This window comes from Salvelinus sp. IW2-2015, unplaced genomic scaffold (assembly GCF_002910315.2).
Source record: "Salvelinus sp. IW2-2015 unplaced genomic scaffold, ASM291031v2 Un_scaffold1069, whole genome shotgun sequence".
Lineage (NCBI taxonomy): Eukaryota > Metazoa > Chordata > Actinopteri > Salmoniformes > Salmonidae > Salvelinus > Salvelinus sp. IW2-2015.
Window position 1 is genome coordinate 41,713 of NW_019942715.1, and position 19,278 is coordinate 60,990.

The 19,278-nt window shown below is 42.8% G+C and overlaps 1 protein-coding gene across 1 annotated transcript in view; it reads left to right on the top strand.

The window, feature by feature from the left end:
- Nucleotides 1-19,278, top strand: part of LOC111965309 (transforming growth factor beta-2 proprotein) — a 31,852-nt gene that overhangs the window by 2,371 nt on the left and 10,203 nt on the right. The gene's annotated exons all lie outside the window — the stretch shown is intronic.

Sequence of the window (19,278 nt, forward strand, 5' to 3'; positions counted from 1 at the left end):
TCAAAATTGATAATACACTCACACGTCAAGTTTCTTCACGGTTTGCATGTCAAAAGCATGAAGAGCAGGGCAATCTAAAATATTGTCAGAACAGTTTTGAGACATCAAGTTTTATTCCTTTCATCTCAGGAGGCAGGGGTGATATTGAGATGGTGGTGTGTGTGTGTGTTTTGTGTGTAGACCTACACTCCCAAATTGGATTGGATTAACAGGGGTCTGAGACGGCTAACCCTGGGCTCCCAGAGTCACCACAATTACCTAATTTGAAGTTTTCTTTACCCCCTCACTGCTTTCAAGTAATAAACCACTGTGTTTTCTAACTCCATTTTTACATACACATTCATATTTTCAAAGTCATGGTTGCCTAAACATAATAATAATAATATTAAACGCTGCTATCGTGCCATTTATTCTGTAATCATTTTTTCTCCTCCAGATCAAATGTGAGTACACGGCATGGAGGAAAAATTCATTAGGAGATATTTTATATGCCCCAAGGTATATTTTGCATTAAATATTATCCTTGGCCCTGCCCGTTGTATAAATACCCTACATTTGAATAGATCAGGCAATGTGCCAAGCGCAGTCAGGAAGTCATTTACAGGGTATAAATAATCCTGAGTCAACATCCAGAGAAAAAGTCTGATTTTTTTATTTTATTTATCCTTTTTAATCTTCACTTCTGACGCTGCTCCACTCTTTAGCTCCTGGGAGGAAAGATGACAAAGAGAGAGAGACAGGAGAGAGAAAGTGAGAGAGGGAGTCAAACCACCAGTTGTTAGTCCCATAGTGCACAGCCAAAGATGATACGGATGGCTATTTTTTTAACAGTCGACTGTGTGTGTGTGTGTGTGTGTGTGTATGTGATCCAGTGTCAAAGTGTGAATGTCTTTGCCAGCTAATGATGCACACAGACACACAAACACACAAGGGTATCAACCTTATTTGGTAGGGCGCCAGGAAGTCCTCAGAGGCAGCACAGTGGGGCACCATGGCACTGGAACTCACACTAAAATGTGCAAGGGGGAGAGGATGGGCTGGGGAGTGGAGTGGACCGGAGCAAGGGGGAGATGGGTGGGGTTGAGGGACGGTGTAGTGGGGGCAGAGACAGGCCCACAGTGCACTATTTAAACCAGCAAGCAGGCATTGTACATATAATACTGAATGCTGCCATGGGCTCTGCTCTGCCACTTGCTCCATGGACAATTTCAGCAGGGATGGGCTGTGGAGTGGTTGGTAGAAAGGTAACCTATCCTTCCCCCATCCCAATCTCTTCCTCATCTCCCCACTCATTTTTGCCCCTCATTGATACTCATTGGCCCCCATTTAAACTCTTCCCAATGTTTGCCTTCTCTCACGCCTCCCTCACCCCTTTCCCAATCTCAGATGTATGTGTGTGTGCGTGCTGCATCTTTTTCAGCCTTGTCACCTAGGCTATGTCATGGGGCAGTCTCTCATGATGCTGCATTGTGGACTGTACAGTGGCAAGACAAAGTATGTGAACTCTTTGGAAATACCTGGATTTCTGCATAAATTGGTCATAAAATGTGATCTTCGTCTAGGTCACAACAATAGACAAACACAGTCTGCTTAAACTAATAACACACAAACAATTATATGTTTTCATGTCTTTATTGAACACACTGTGCAAATGTAACAGTATAACTTTAGACCGTCCCCTCGCCCCGACACGGGCGCGAACCAGGGACCCTCTGCACGCATCAACAACAGTCACCCACGAAGCATCGTTACCCATCGAACCACTACTTCAAGGTCTAAAAGCGAGTGACGTCACCAATTGAAACGCTATTAGCGCACACCACCACTAACTAGCTAGCCATTTCACATCGGTTACACAAACATTCACAGTGCAGGGTGGAAAATAAGTATGTGAACCCTTGGATTTAGTAACTGGTTGACACTCCTTTGGCAGCAATAACCTCAACCAAACGTGTTCTGTAGTTGCGGATCAGACCTGCACAACGGTCAGGAGGAATTTTGGACCATTCCTCTTTACAAAACTGTTTCAGTTCAGCAATATTCTTGGGATGTCTGTTGTGAACCGCTCTCTTGAGGTCATGCCACAGCATCTCAATCGGGTTGAGGTCAGGACTCTGACTGGGCCACTCCAGAAGGCATATTTTCTTCTGTTGAAGCCATTCTATTGTTGATTTGCTTCTGTGTTTTGGGTCGTTGTCCTGTTGCATCACCCGACTTCTGTTGAGCTTCAATTGGCAGACAGATAGCCTAACATTCTCCTGCAAAATGTCTTGATAAATTTGGGAATTCATTTTTCTGTCGATGATAGCAAGCTGTCCAGGCCCAGAGGTAGCAAAGCAGCCCCAAACCATGATGCTCCTTCCACCATACTTTACAGTTGGAATTCGTTTTTGATGTAGGTGTGCTGTGCCTTTTTTCTCTCCACACATAGTGTTGTGTGTTCCTTCCAAACAACAACTGTAGTTTAATCTGTCCACAAAATATTTTGCCAGTAGCGCTGTGGAACTTCCAGGTGCACTTTTGCAAACTTCAGACGTGTAGCAATGTTTTTTTTGGACAGCAGTGGCTTCTTCCGTGGTGCCCTCCCATCAACACCATTCTTGTTTAGTGTTTTACGTATCGTAGACTCATCAACAGAGATGTTAGCATGTTCCAGAGATTTCTGTAAGTCTTTAGCTGACACTAGGATTCTTCCTAACCTCATTGAGTATTCTGCGCTATGCTCTTGCAGTCACCTTTGCAGGATGGTCACTCCTAGGGAGAGCAGCAACAGTGCTGAACTTTCTCCATTTATAGACAATTTGTCTTACCGTGGACTGATGAACATCAAGGCTTTTGTAACCCTTTCCAGCTTTATGCAAGTCAACAATTTTAGGTCTTTATGCAAGTCAACAATCTTAGGTCTTCTGAGATCTCTTTTGTTCGAGGCATGGTTCACATCAGGCAATGCTTCTTGTGAATAGCAAACTCACATTTTGTGAGTGTTTTTTATAGGGCAAGCCAGCTCTAACCAACATCTCCAATCTCGTCTCATTGATTGGACTCCAGGTTAGCTGACTCCTGACCCCAATTAGCTTTTGGAGAATCATTAGCATAGGGGATCACATACTTTCCCCAACCTACACTGTGACTGTTTAAACGATGTATTGAATATAGACAACAAAAATACCATCGTTTGTGTGTTATTAATTTAAGCACACTATGTTTTTCTATTGTTGTGACTTAGAGGAAGATCAGATCAAATTTGATGACCAATTTATGCAGAAATACAGGTAATTCCAAAGGGTTCAGATACTTTTTTCTTGCCACTGTACAAGCTGATACTACATTGGCCTGTTAGCATGCCCTCATTGCCCTATACAGGAAAATGTTGTTTAGCATAGCCCCGCCCACTCTCTAAATTATTGTATGTCTCCAGTGTGCTATAGCTCTCCTGTGGACTAGAGCTTTCCAGGAACACAGTGACCCTATTGTGTTTGTGTGTGTGTGTGTCTGTTGGGGATAGTTTTGCCATTCCCTTTACCGTGGTGTATGTATGTTTAAACTATATGTGTTGCTTGCTTTTATAAAATGGGATTTAGATGATGTCGTGTACACAGCATCGTTCAAAGGCAGGGGTTAAACTAATAGCCTCATAATTTAGCAGCACATTCATTCTGACTTGTTCTTCAAACCTTTATTGACTATGATAAATGGTCGGAGAGGAGAAATCATTATAGCCTAGACGTAGAAGGATGGCATCGTGAGAGTAGCATCAGCTATGCTGTCTTGTCCTTGTGATAAGACAGGAATGCTGGTTGGTTCATATTTTGCAGTGGAGGAAAAAGTACAAATTGTCATACTTGAATAAAAGTAAAGATACCTTAATAGAAAATGACTAAAGTAAAAGTGAAAGTCACCCAGTAAAATACTACTTGAGTAAAAGGGGTTGGGAAAACACATTTCAGTTGAATGCATTCAGTTGTACAACTGACTAAGTGTCCCCCTTTCCCTTTCCCTAAAAGTATTTGGTTTAAATATACTTAAGTATCAAAAGTAAATGTAATTGCAAAAATATACTTAAATATCAAAATTAAAGTAAAACTATAAATCATTTCAAATCCCTTATTTTATTAAGCAAACCAGTCGGCACCATTTGTATTTTTTAAATGTAAGGATAGCCGGGGGCACATTCAACAGTCAGGCATAATTTACAAACAAAGTATTTGTGCTGAGTGAGTCCACCAGATCAGAGGCAGTAGTGATGATAAATGCGTGCATTGGACCATTTTCCAGTCCTGATAAGCATTCAAAATGTTAACAAGTACTTTTGGGTTTCAGGGAAAATGTATGGAGTAAAAAGTACATTATTTTCTTTAGGAATGTATTAAAGTAAAAGTAAAAGTAGTTAAGTCAAGTACAGATACCCAAAAAAGACTTTAAGAGCTTTACACTTTACAATGCAAACTTTACAATGAAAACTGTTACAGCTGTACTTGAATATAGAACATTCTGCTCATTATATACTGAACAAAAATATAAACGCAACACGCAACAATTTCAAAGATGTTGCTGAGTTACAGTTCATATGAGGAAATCAGTCAATTGAAATAAATAAATTAGGCCCTAATCTATGGATTTCACATGACTTGGGCAAGGGCGCAGCCACCCACCCACTTGGGAGCCAGGCCCAGCTTTTCAGAATGAGTTTTTCCCCACAAAAGGGCTTTATTACAGACATAAATATTCCTCAGCACCCCCTCAGACGATCCCGCAGGTGAAGAAGCCGGATGTAGAGGTCCAGGGCTGGCGTGGTTACAAATGGTCTGCGGTTGTGAGGCCGGTTGGACGTACTGCCAAATTCTCTAAATGGCTTATGGTAGAGAAATTAACATTAAATGATCTGGAAACAGCTCATGTGTGCATTCCTGCAGTCATGATGCCAATTGCACACTCCCTCAAAACATGAGACATCTGTGGTATTGTGTTGTGTGACAAAACGGCACATTTGAGTGGCCTTTTATTGTCCCCAGCACAAGGTGCACCTGTGTAATGATCATGCTGTTTAATCAGCTTCTTGATATGCCACACCTGTCAGGCGCAGGGATTATCTTGGCAAAAGAGAAATGCTCACTAACAGGGATGTAAACAAATTTCTGCCCAAAATTTGAGAGAAATACGCTTTCTGTGCGTATGGAACATTTCTAGAATATTTTATTTCATCTCGTGAAACATGGGACCAACACTTTACATGTTGCGTTTATATTTTTGTACAATATAGAAGTGCAATCCTCGTTCAGAGCAGCCTACTCCTCCCATGAGTTTAGTCATATCACTGAGGAGTGTTTTGTATTAAACTATATGTGGCATTTGATTTACATTAACGTCGACGTTGGAAATGTACATTGTAGAACAGAAGATTACATTGTACATAGTGTAGTACAATTTACTACACTATCTAAACTACACTCAATGCTTTAGACACTGATATGTTGTACGCACAGAAAATCACCGGACATATTTACAACTTATGAGACGTTGCTGGGCAAACATTTCAAAGTGGTTTTTAAGAGAGGTCAGCCGCTAACGAGCTAACACAGTGAGCGTAAATAGAGACCACATGTTGATTCTGCCTTTTATTTAGTCATGTGGATTCAAAGGAGCACTAATTACCTAGCCTTTCAATAACACGTCAGTACATTACACTTCGAACATCAAACATGACATGGTTCAAATAAAAATGCATTATGGCAAGTTTGAATCACTTCAGATTTGGAGTGCTTCGGTGTGATTTATAAAACAGAAACACCTTATTTACATACGTATTCAGACCCTTTGCTATGAGACTCAACATTGAGTTCAAGTGCATCCTTGAGATGTTTCTACAACTTGATTGGAGTCCACACTGTGCTAAGTTCAATTGAATGGACATGATTTGGAACCCGATGGTCACTCTGACAGAGCTATAGAGTTCCTCTGCTCTGTGGAGATGGATGAACCCGATCGAACATCTCTAGAGAGACTTGAAAATAGCTGTGCAGCGACACTCCCCATCCAACCTGACAGAGCTTGAGAGGATTTGCAGAATGGGAGAAACTCCCCAAATACAGGTGTGCCAAGCTTGTAGCACCATACTCAAGAAGACTCGAGGCTGTAATCGCTGCCAAAGGTGCTTCAACAAGGTACTGAGTAAAGGGTTTGAATACTTCTGTAAATGTGATATTTCAGTTTTTAACTGTTTTTGCTCTGTCATTATGGGATATTGTGTGTCGATTGATGAGTGGGGAAAAAAAACAATTTGATCCATTTTAGAATAAGGCTGTAACATAATCAAATGTGGGAAGGGCCCGTAAGTAAGCATTTCACTTAGTCTATACCTGTTGTTCACGAAGCATGTGACAAATACAATTTGATTTGATTTTGATTTGTTATTTTGCTTTTGTCCAGTTTTTTGTTCTTCATAATATAACTCTCCTAAGGTGAGCTAGCTAGCCTAGCGCTGTGTAGAGACATTCTTCTGGTGAGAGTTTGCAAAGGGGCCAGATAATAAGAAAGGCCCAGTGTGTGTGTGCCAAGTGTTTGAGTTACATAATGACATCTAATCAGCTTTTTAAACTTTCTGCAGGAAGGATGTGTCACTTTTGTTATGGCAAGCAGAAAGTGTCAGACTTACATAGGTCTTAAAGACAAATGCACATTTATGAATAGCACTGCTTGTATTAAGATGTAATGGTGTGTATTGTGTGCATGCATGTGTGTGTGTCCATGTTTGTTTACATGTGTGCTTATGTGCATTCAAGCATGTACAATACCAGTCAAAAGTTTGGACACACCTACTCATTCAAGGGTTTTTTCTTTATTTTGACTATTTTCTTCATTTTAGAATAATAGTGAAGACATCAAAACTATGAAATAACACTTGAAATCATGTAGTAACCAAAAAAGTGTTTAAATACATCAAAATATATTTTATCTTTGAGGTTCTTCAAAGTAGCCACCCTTTGCCTTGATGACAGCTTTGTACACTCTTGGCATTCTCTCAACCAGATTCATGAGATAGTCACCTGGAATGCATTTCAATTAACAGGTGTGCCTTGTTAAAAGTTAATTTGTGAAATTTCTTTCCTTCTTAGCGTGTTTGACCCAATCAGTTGTGTTGTGACAAGGTAGTGGTGGTATACAGATATGGATCAAGTCCATATTATGGCAAGAACAGCTCAAATAAGCAAAGATAAATGACAGTCCATCATTACTTTAAGACATGAAGGTCAGTCAATCCAGAAAATTAGAATAACTTTTAAAGTTTCTTCAAGTACAGTTGCAAAAACCATCAAGCGCTATGATGAAACTGGCTCTCATGAGGACCGCCACAGGAAAGACCCAAAGTTACCTCTGCAGAGGATAAGTTCATTAGAGTTAACTGCACCTCAGATTGCAGCCCAAATAAATGCTTTACAGAGTTCAAGTAACAGACACATCTCAACATCAACTGTTCAGAGGAGACTGTGTGATTCAGGCCTTCATGGTCGAATTGCTTCAAATAAACCACAACTAAAGGACACCAATAATAAGAAGAGACTTGCTTGGGCCAAGAAACATGAGCAATGGACTTAGTGGGACTATCATTTGTTTTCAACAGGACAATGACCCAACACACCTCCAAGCTGTGTAAGGGCTATTTGACTAAGAAGGAGAGTGATGGAGTGCTGCATCAGATGACCTGGCCTCCACAATCACCCAACCGCAACCCATATGAGATGGTTTGGGATGAGTTGCACCGCAGAGTGAAGGAAAATCAGACAACAAGTGCTCAGCATATGTGGGAACTTCTTCAAGACTGTTGGAAAAGCATTCCAGGTGAAGCTGGTTGAGAGAATGCCAAGAGTGTGTTAAGCTATCATCAAGGCAAAGGGTGTCTGCTTTGAAGAATCTAAAATCTAAAATATATTTTGGTTTGTTTAACACTTTTTTTGGTTACTACATGATTCCATATGTGTTATTTCATAGTTTTGATTTATTCAATATTATTCTACAATGTAGAAAATAGTACAAATAAAGAATGTGAAGGTGTGTCCAAACTTTTGACTGGTCCTGTATGTGCTTGTGTTCTTGTCTGTGTGTGTACAGTATGTCTGTGTGCCTGTCTAGTATGTTAAAGGTCCATTGCAGACGTTTTTATCTCAATATCAAATCATTTTTGGGTAACAATTAAGTACCTTACTGAGATTGTTTTAAATTAAAATGGTCAAAAAGAAACAAAAATAGCTTCTTAGCAAAGAGCAATTTCTCAAGCGAGATTTTTGCCATGACTGTCTGGCAGTGGGCTGAGTGGGGAGAGGGAAAACAAGCTGTTATTGGCAGAGAGGTTTGGAACTATCTTTCTTATTGGTCTATTAACTAATTTACCGCCTGGTGATGCCACCAGGCAGGCCAAAACGTCATCCCACCAAAAGAGGCAGAAATTTCAGGTGGTCTTTTGAAACAGCTTTTACACTAAAAGTGCATTATCATAATTTGCCTTATTTTCGCAGTATTATTCCCTCAGTGCAGAAATATGAAGTACAGACAAATCTAGTTTTCGACCGCACTGGACCTCTTATATAATATCAGCATCGTTGTTCGTTTGTGTTTGACTGCTGCTGTTTGTGTGTTCGGATGTGTTAGCTCAGTACGTTGAAGGCCTCGTATGTGTTGATCCTGGTGTGGCTCGATGCGTGTGATGGATTGTGTTTAGTTTAAGTGAACACTCTTGCCTATCTCCCCTGCACTGCTGTAAATAAACACGGTCGTGTGGCGTGTGTGTGCGCGTGTGTCCGTATGTGCGTGTGCTGCTGCTTCGTGAGGAGAGGGCTGTACAAACAACAGCCAAACAGATGAACACAAACACACTGTGGAGAGCGGGCCCGTTTGAACTATTTTGCGAGTCAAAGCCTCACGCTCACGCTGTTTGCCACTATTATTAGCCGCATCTGACTTTCACCAAGCTGTTTCGAGGGAGAGGGACTTTCCTGGGTTTGGTGCCACGGTACCTCAAGCAATTGCACGTCAGTCTTGAAGGGATATTGTCCGAAAGCAACTCTTATAGTCAATGTGTTGCCCCTGTATCCCTGTTTCAGGTATATGGCTGTGATACGTAATCCTATGCCTTTCTTTATACCGGTGGCTTTATTGTTGCTGTGTCGTGGAGCTGAGTTCTATCATAATGCAACTGTGTTTGATATGTAATCATAATGCCATGTCGCCTTGGTGTTGTGCAGTTCTTTGAGGTCTACAGTAGGTCTTTGCCAGTGTTCAGTTTCTCTGCTGTCGTGCACCCGGTTGATGTCTCATTGGTGCTCTTAGAGAGGGAGAAGGAGAGAGAGAGACAGAGAGAGAGAGAGAGCCAGGAGGTATCAGCAGCAGCAGCACTGTGGGGTTGTTGTTGAGAACGGGGCTCGATCCTCCGCTAGACTTACGCAAGACCTTGGACGCTGCTGCCATTTGAATTGGAGGACAACCAGGGCCAAGCAGCATTGCGTAACCGAGGGAAAGATCGAAAAAGAAACGGGGAAAGAGAGAGAAAGAGTAAGCAAAAGAATAACAACTGTTCCTCCAACGACTTTTTGGTATTGTTTACAACAATGGGACAGGTTCCCGTGTAAGATGCTACTCTAACAGGACAGTAATAGAAGGGATTGAGCGCTAGTGGTGCTGTTAGTGGAGGGCAGTTTGGTGAATGTGCACTGCAGAGAGGCACGTTTTATGGGACTGKTGAATGTGTGATTGCGGTTTGTAATGTTAYGCAATCGCMGAGCAGAGGATAGTGTATTGCTGTGTGTGTCATAGTGTTCCGAAGGTTTATGTATTCAGCGATTAATGAGGTGAGGTATTCTCCCACTGAGTTTGGACCAGGCCACTGCTACCCAGCATGCATGCGCACCGCTTCTCTCTCTCTCGTTGCTCGCTCCGCTCTCGCTCGCTCTCTCTCATACACACACACACATTTAAACACAAACATACAACACCGCACGAAGGTCTCTCTTTTTCTCCTTCCCTCTTACCTATTTCCCTCGTCTTTCTCCCTCGCTGCTCTGTTTGCTGCTGCCTAGCTTTGCTTGTTTCTGGTTGCCATACAGCAACAGTGAGAGGGACCATGTGTCTGTCTGGTGGCTGAAGCCAAAAAGCCCTCTCATCTGAGTCTGAGTCTGAGTCTCTCTCTCTCTCTCTCTCTCTCTCTCTTCTCTTCTCCTCTCTTCTCTCTCTCTCTCTCTCTCTCTCTCGTCTCTCTCTCCTCTCTCTCTCTCTCTCTCTCTCTCTCTCTCTCTCTCTCTCTCCTCTCTCTCTCTCTCTCTCTCTCCTTCTTCTCTCTCTCTCTCCCCCTCTCCTCTCTCTCGTCTCTCTCTCTCTCTTCGTCTTCCTTCGTTCCTCTCCGACCGGTCTTTGGTATCTCGTTCTGTTTCTTGCTGCGTCTTCCCTCGGTTCTATGAGCGTTTCCTCTCTCTCTCTCTCTCTCTTCTCTCTCTTCTCTATCTTCTCTCGCTCTCATCTCCTCTTCCTCTCTCTCTCTTCTCTCTTCTCTCTCTCTCTTCTTCCTCGTCTCTACCTCTCTTCCTCTCTCTCTCTCTCTCTTCTCCTCTCTCTCTCTCTCTTGTCTCTGCTCTCTTCCCTTCTCTCTCTCATCTCTACTTGCTCTCCTCTTCCTCTTCTCTTCTCATCTCGCTCTCTCTCTCTCTCCTCTCTCTCGCTCTTCTCTCTTCTCTCTCTTCTCTTTCTTCTCTCTCTCTCTCTTCTCCTCTCTCTCCTCTCTCTCTCTCTCTCCTTCCTCATCTTCTCTCTCTCTCCTCTCTTCTCTCCTTCTCTCTCTCTCTCTCTCTCTTCTCTCTCTCCCTCTCCTCTTTCTCTCTTCTCTCTCTCTCTCACACACACACACACACACCCCACACTGTGTGTGTGTTTCTGTGTATGTGTGTATATACATTTCTGTGTGTGTGGCGTTGTTGGTCTGTTGCTGGGAAAGATGCCTGTGGAGACTGACAGGCCTTTCGTGGAAGGGGTTCAAAGCACCGGGTTTTTTAGTTCCCAGGGATTATGTGCAGAGTTGTTTTCAATTTGCTATTGGCAGGTGAGTGGTTGGGCGGAGGCGTCTGCAGGGAACGAGACAGGCGGGAGCTCTCTTCCGTCTCACATTCCCTCTCGCCCTTTCTGTCGTCTTTTTCCCTTTACTCTACCCCCCCCCCCCCACACACTTTGCCTCTGTGATCTCCTGTCTGTCTGTCCTGTTTCCTTCTCGACTTCTCTCTTTATCGCTGTCTCGTTGTTCTCCTATTCCATCTGACGAGTTTCACTTTCTCAGCCAGTCGCCTTTTCCTCTCCCTCTCCTTTCCTCGACCTCTTCGTTACATTTTTGACGAATATTTCTCTCCTTTCTTATTGCGCATGACTTTTTTTTTCATCCTCAGATGGTCGTCTTGATTCCACACAGGATCCGTCTCTCCCTCTCTCCCGCTCACCTTTGCATTCCTCCCTTCCATCTTTTCTCTCCTCTCCGCGTCTCCTCATCTCAAATAACATTTTATTTGTCACATGCTTCGTAAACAACAGGAGTAGACTAACAGTGAAATGCTTACTTATGGGCCCTTCCCAACAAATATAGAAGAAATAACAAGGAATAAATACACATTGTGTAACAACAACTTGGCTATATACACAGGGTACCAGTACCGAGTTGACGTGCAGGGGTACGAGGTAATTGCGGTAGATACAGTGCATTCTGAAAGTATTTAGACCGTTTCACTTTTTCCACATTTTGTTACGTTACAGCCTTATTCTAAAATGGATTAAATAAAACATTTTCCTCATCAATCTATACACCATAGCCCATAATGACAAAGAAAAAACTGTTTTTTTAGATCATTTTTTAACCAAGCCATGAGGTCGAATGAATTGTCCGTAGAGCTCCAAGACAGGATTGTGTCGGGGCACAGATCTGGGGAAGGGTACCAAAACATTTCTGCAGCATTGAATGTCCCCAAGAACAAAGTGGCCTCCATCATTCTTAAATTGAAGAAGTTTGGAACCACCAAACTTCTGGAACCACCGGCCAGCTCTTCCTAGAGCTGGCCGCCCAGCCAAACTGAGCAATCGAGGGAGAAGGGCCTTGGTCAGGGAGGTGACCAAGAACCCGATGGTCACTCTGACAGAACTCCAGAGTTCCTCTGTGGAGTTGGGAGAAACTTCCTGAAGGACAACCATCTCTGCAGCGCTCCACCAATCAGGCTTTTATGGCAGAGTGGCCAGACAGAAGCCACTCCTCAGTAAAAGGCACATGACAGCCCGCTTGGAGTTTGCCAAAAGGCACCTAAAGGACTCTCAGACCATGAGAAACAAGATTCTCTGGTCTGATGAAACCAAGATTGAATTCTTTGGCATCTGGCACTCACTAGGCCTCTCCTCACTAGCCCAATTATTCTTTGATGATACATTTGTCTCTTTTGCTCAGCTACAGGAAATGTTCAACCTCCCCCAATCCCACTTTTTCCACTATCTCCAGACTAGGAACTTTGTCGGAGCTAACACACCTGAATTTCCCCATAGGCCTGCGAATACAGCTGTAGAGAGCATCTTTGAGCTGAACAAACTTCCTAGGGGCGCAATTTCAGATGTATATGCAATCATTCATGACTTACAGAACCCTCCTTTGGTGCCTTTAAAGACTCGATGGGAAAAGGATTTGGGGGAAGGACTTGGGGAAGACACCTGGGAATCTGTGCTGCACAAAGTGAATTCGTCCTCTTTTAGCACTAGACACAGCCTCATTCAATTCATTGTGGTTCACCGTATCCACTGATCCGGGGCCAAACTAGGAAGAATATTCTCAGATTTTGATCGTACCTGTGTCCGATGTAAAATGGAACCAACCACACTGTATCATATGTTTTGGGGCTGTCACAAAAGGTCAGGTTTCTGGGAATTCATATTTAAATGTTTCTCTGATATATATGACACTGTTATAGAGCCGTCTCACCTTACATCACTTTTTGGAGTAATGCCCATAGGTGCCCCCCTGTCAAGAATTCAGTTGGACACTGTTGCTTATACAACTCTTTTAGCTAGATGACTAATACTCCAGAACTGGAAGATGGCAGTTCCCCCATCTTATAAATATTGGGTGAGAGATGTGTTGTGCTCTCTGAAACTAGATTTTTTTTTATTCAATACACGTGGGAACCCCAAACTGTTTCATGAGGCTTGGGCTCCATTCCGGTCTTACTTTAAAGAGTCCATCTCTAATGGCATTCATATTAAAGCAATAATATGTCTGTATTTGACTCCCCTGTGACTTAAGGGCTGGATGAGCATTTCTTTGTGTTTTTTTTTTTGGGGGGGGGGGCATTAAGGTTGATGATGTGCTTATTGATTGTGACCTGCGGATGCCCTGTTTATCTTGCCCGGTCAGAGACTAAAATGTGAGCTTGTTTTGCCCTGTTTTTATTTTTATTTTGTTCACGCTTACATAAAATAAAAAATTAAATATATATTTTTTAAAGCATTGTCAACTTTGTTTTTGGTCCAGTGGATGGTCGGTCTGTGGCCATAACTGTCTGTGAGTGGCTGCATTTCTCCACCCCTGTCCCTTGTCTGTTTACAGGAACAATGGTGAGGTGTCTGCTCTGTCCCTGTACTACAGATTGCCCTTTAACCTTTGTAGCCTTCTGCCCGGTGTGTTTAACTTGTCTAAAGTACGGTATCTTTAAAGCTATTATTTTTTATTTGTATTTTTTCTAGTTGAGTATATTATTTATATTGTTTTGTGTTGTCTTGTGTGTAAAACGGAATAAACAGAGTTTAAAAAAATAATAATAATCTGCTCCAGAGCGCTTAGGACCTCAGACTGAGGTGAAGGTTCACCTTCCAACTGGACAACGACAGAAGTGGCTTCGGAACAAGTCTCTGAATGTCCTTAAGTGGCCCAGCCAGAGCCCAGACTTGAACCCGATCTAACATCTCTGGAGAAACCTGAAAATAGCTGTTCAGCGACGCTGCGCATCCAACCTGACAAAGCTTGAGAGGATCTGCAGAGAAGAATGGGAGAAACTCCCCAATGACAGGAGTGCCACGCTTGTAGCGTCATACCCAAGAAGACTCGAGGCTGCAATTGCTGTCAAAGATTCTTCAACAAAGTACTGAGTAAAGGGTCTGAATACTTATGTAAATGTGATATTTCAGTTTTGTCTTTGTAATACATTTGGTGCATTGTGTGTAGATTGATGAGGGGGAAAAACTATTTAATACATTTTAGAATAAGGCTGTAACGTAACAAAATGTGGAAAAAGTCAAGTGGTCTGAATACTTTCTGAATGCACTTTTAAGTACATATAGGTAGTGACTAGGCAACAGGATTGATAATAAACAGTAACTGCAGCAGTGTATGTGATGAGTCTAAAGAGTTAGTGCAAAGAGAGTCAAATGCAGATACAGGGCTCTATGCTGACTTTTTCTTTACAAGGAACACGTGTGTGCCTAAGTGTAAAAATGTAGGCTGGCACAAATAAATGTTGGAGCACAATGATAAATATTTAAGGTAATAAAGCTAGAATCCTACATTTTTCTAGGCGCACTGGTGCTCCTAAATAATAAAAAAATCCAGGTTGCACAGAAAAATATTTAGGCACATATGTGAGTAAAATGATCGCACTGTAAAGTCCTGAGATAGTCCAGGTAGCTATTTAGTTACCTACATAGCAGTCTTATGGCTACTCCTGGTAGAAGCTGTTCAGGGTCCTGTTGGTTCCGGACTCGGTGCATCGGTACCACTTGCCGGTCCAGAGTGTGTGAGAGAGAACAGACTGTCCGTGCATAGAGGAAGCCTGGGGAATCTGAGAGCATGTCTTACAGAAGTGAGAAATGCTCCAAAGTAGGTCAAATCATTTTCCCTTCGGTCTGTCCTGGGATATCTCAGCCCTGCAAACCAATATTTGGTCTCAATTTCCATTTTCAAATGGTAAAAATTACTCTGAGGTAGCAAACAGTTGCATCCGGTAATTTTACAAAGTCATAAATCAGACGTTTTGGGGAATTTGAACAAACATTTTGATATTTTCCTCGTAATTCATGGCTTGTAGGACCATTCCAACAATGAAGAAAATGAATGTCTCCTCATAAAATATATACCACTTAATGTCATATTTGATTAAAGCCACATGTTATGCCCTAAAGGTCTCCAGGCAACTCAAATGTTTTAATATTACACAAAACACCCTGTAATATCCCCCAGTGAGTGTGTGTGACTGTGTTTGCATGCGCCGTGCCAATTTAGCTGCAAAAACACTTGCAGGTGTTGTTATGAAATCCTAATAGCCTGTGCTAATACCACCGTTTTTTATTGAAACCGCAGTTTTAAGCCTGGTCCCAGATCTGCTTGTGCTGCATAGCTAACTTCTGGTTGTTGTCATGCTAAATGTTTGGCATGACAATGATCATAGGAATTGGCAAGACAGCACACACAGATCTGGGACCAGGCAAGTTTTCTCCCGAGCAGAACCTTGTGAGTTAGGCGTTTTAACTTCAGCTGTTTTTCACTGATTTGCACTGTTTATCATCAGGGAGTGAGGGCAGGAAAATCTACTTGTCTTCAGTTAAGGAGACGAAAGAGCTTGTTGAATGAGATTTGAATATAGTGTGTAGATCCTAAGTAAAAACTGTGCAGACATTTTTATTGGCTAACCATTAGCGAAAGGAGTCAAAGTCGAGTACTGCTGGAGCAGTGGGCTCAGCCGAAACCAGCGCAGACCAACTCCAAATTAAACAGTTTGGCCTTAAATTGTTTTTTTCTTTCTCGAAGGTCAAATGTTTGCCCACTGCAGGTGTTTCACTGAGCTGTGCCAAGCACCATGAAGTCCCTTTCATGTAAAAAAATAAAATAAAATCTCCTTCATGTCGCTCTGTAAAGTAGAAGCCAGACACAGCTTGAAACATCGCTCTTTGTCAAACAGTCTGCAATTAAGGCCAGTTTTAGTGTCATTTCAGTATAAACTGAGAGAGTTTGGGCAGCTGGAGGCTAGTCTAACTTCTCACACACACACACGCACGCACGCACACACACACACACACACACACACACCACGGTGTACTGTATAAAACCTGCATGTCTGGAGTGCATTAAAGGACAAAGATGATGCTGGCTGCAGTTCTGGAACCGCTCCGGGGACAGGAAGCAAGTGGGTGGAGCCAGGGCGCAGGAAGTGTGTGTAGGGTCAGTGGAGGTCAGTGGTAGTGTGAGGAGTGAAGGACGCTGGGAGGGGTTGCATTGGTTGGCACAGGTCCCTGTGACTCTGCTGTTTAGATAACTGCACAGCAGACATTGAGCAGTTCACAGTCCTCCCGGCTCTGGAGCCGTGGGAAAGATGCATATTTAATGTAATTCCCCCAAGATGAACGCTACTGGAGGCTCTTCAGAGGAGGACAGGGGGCACCGTCATACTCAGTGAATTTCATAGAAATGTAAATAGTGAAACATTAAACAAGTTATCCTTATATGAGATAAAACTATACTAAATATAATCGCGTCACCAAATAACTGATAAAACTCACTGTTTTGCAATGAATGTCTACAGAAGCCTCAACAGCACCTTCTAGAGTAGCACCATGGTGTAGCTGGACACGCACTACCGAATTCCAAACTGCCTCTGGAAGCAACGTCAGCACAAGAACTGTTCGTTGGGAGCGTCATGTAATGGGTTTCCATTGCCGAGCAGCCACACACAAGCCTAAGATCACCATGCGCAATGCCATGCGTCAGCTGGAGTGGTGTAAAGCTCACCGCCATTGGACTCTGGAGCAGTGGAAACGCGAGTGATGAATCATGCTTCACCATCTGGCAGTCCGACGGACGAATATGGGTTTGGCGGATGCCAGGAGAACGCTACCTGTCCGAACGCATAGTGCCAACTGTAAAGTTTGGTGGAGGAAGAATAATAGTCTGGGGCTGTTTTTCATGGTTCGGGCCCCTTAGTTCCAGTGAAGGGAAACCTTAATGCTACAGCATACAATGACGTTCTAGTTGATTCTGTGCTTCCAACTTTGTGGCAGCAGTTTGGGGAAGGCCTTTTCCAGTTTCAGCATGACAATGCCCCTGTGCCGAAGGCGAGGTCCACACAGAAATGGTTTGTCAAGATCGGTGTGGAAGAACTTGACTGGCCTGCACAAAGCCCTGACCTCAACCCCATTGGGATGAATTGGAACACCTACTGCGAGCTAGGCCTAATCACCCAACATCAGTACCCAACCTCACTAATGCTCTTGTGGCTGAATGGAATCAAGTCCCCACAGCAATGTTCCAACATCTAGTGGAAACACTTCCCAGAAGAGTGGAGGCTGTTATAGCAGCAAAAAGGGGGACCAACTCCTTATTAGTGCCCATGATTTTGGAATTAGATGTTTGGTGAGCAAGTATATACAGTGCCTTCAGAAAGTATTCAGACCCCTTGACTTTTTATTAGGTTTTAGCCTTATTTTATTAAGTTACAGCCTTATTCTGAAATGTATTGAATTGTTTTTTTCCCCCTCATCAATCTGCACACAATATAACATAATGGCAAAGCAAAAACAGGTTTTTAGAAATTAAAAATAAACTGAAATATCACATTTACATAAGTATTCAGACCCTTTGCTCAGTGCGCAGCTATTTTCAGGTCTCTCCAGAGATGTTCTATCAGATTCAAGTCCAGGCTGGGCCACTCAAGGACATTCAGAGACTTGTCCCGAAGCCACTCCTGCTTTGTTTTGTCTGTGTGCTTAGTGTCGTTGTCCTGTTGGAAGGTGAACCTTCGCCCCAGTCTGAGGTCCTGAGTGCCCTGGAGCAAATTTTCATAAAGGATCTCTCTGTTCTTTGCTCCGTTCATCTTTGCCCCGATCCGGACTAGTCTCCCAGTCGTTGACGCTGAAAAACACCAACACAACATGATGCTGCCACCATCATGCTTCACCGTAGGGCTGGTGCCAAGTTTCCTCCAGACATGCGCAGCTTCATCTTCAAATAATATTTTTGCAGGAATCTCCTTGCGAATGATTTTGCCGAAGATTGTATCTCCGCCGGGCTGGGCAACCTGAGCATTTGCTATCTCATGGAATTCAGGACCAAGAGTTGAATCTTGGTTTCATCAGACCAGAGATGAATCTCATCTTGTTTCTCATGGTCTGAGAGTCTTTAGGTGCCTTTTGGCAAACTCCAAGCGGGCTGTCATGTGCCTTTTACTGAGGAGTAGCTTCCGTCTGGGCACTCTAACATAAAGGCCTGATTGGTGGAGTGCTGCAGAGATGGTTGTCCTTCTGGAAGGTTCTCCCATCTCCACAGAGGAACTCTAGAGCTCTGTCAGAGTGACCATCAGGTTCTTGGTCATATACCTGACCAAGGCCCTTCTACCCACGATTGCTCAGTTTGGCCAGCTCTAGGAAGAGTCTTGGTGGTTCCAAACTTCTTCCATTTAAGAATGATTGAGGAAACAGGATGCACCTGAGCTCAATTTCGAGTCTCATGGTAAAGGGTCTGAATACTTATGTAAGTAAGGTATTTCTGTTTGTCATTGTAAGAAATGTACAAACATTTCTAAAAACCTGTTTTCGCTTTGTCATAATGGGGTATTGTGTGTAGATTGCTCAGTATTTGTATTTATTTAATCAATTTTAGAATAAGGAAAAACATGACAAAATGTGGAAAAAGTCAAGGGGTCTGAATACTTTCCGAAGTCATTGTATATAGTTTGTAATTAATAAATGTTATAATAGTGCACATTAGATTGTCTAAGTCTTGGATGTGGCCTAATATACAAGAACCAACCCCACAACCCTGGTGTCACAGGCACCCTCTTCCAGCTAACTCAGCCATTGTAACCACACCAACCCACTGGTGTTGCTTTAACCTGCCATGGCAATACACTGTGTCAGCAGCACAAGGTGGAGAGAGAGTCCAGCCAAGCCCAGCACACTGCCCTCTCTTTCCTCTCAGGAAGGAAGCTGATGTTTGAAGTATCCTAGGACAAATTTATTCCTCCCAGCGCAGGAAGAAATTCCTGGTTTATTATTATGAAACAGTGTGATCCCTGAAAGATGGGCCTAGTTTTTTTCCTCCCTCAGTTGCTTGTGTGACTTGCCAGGCCATCACAACTGACTTGCCTGGTTGAAAAATGTGATAATAAATAAATATATAAAGAGTATGTGCTTGTTGTTTATTTTTGAAAAGTCCATGACAATCATTGCTTGGCTTCTGAATATACATGGGGGCAGTATAGTCTTTTTCTCCCAGCAGCACATGCCTGACTATTT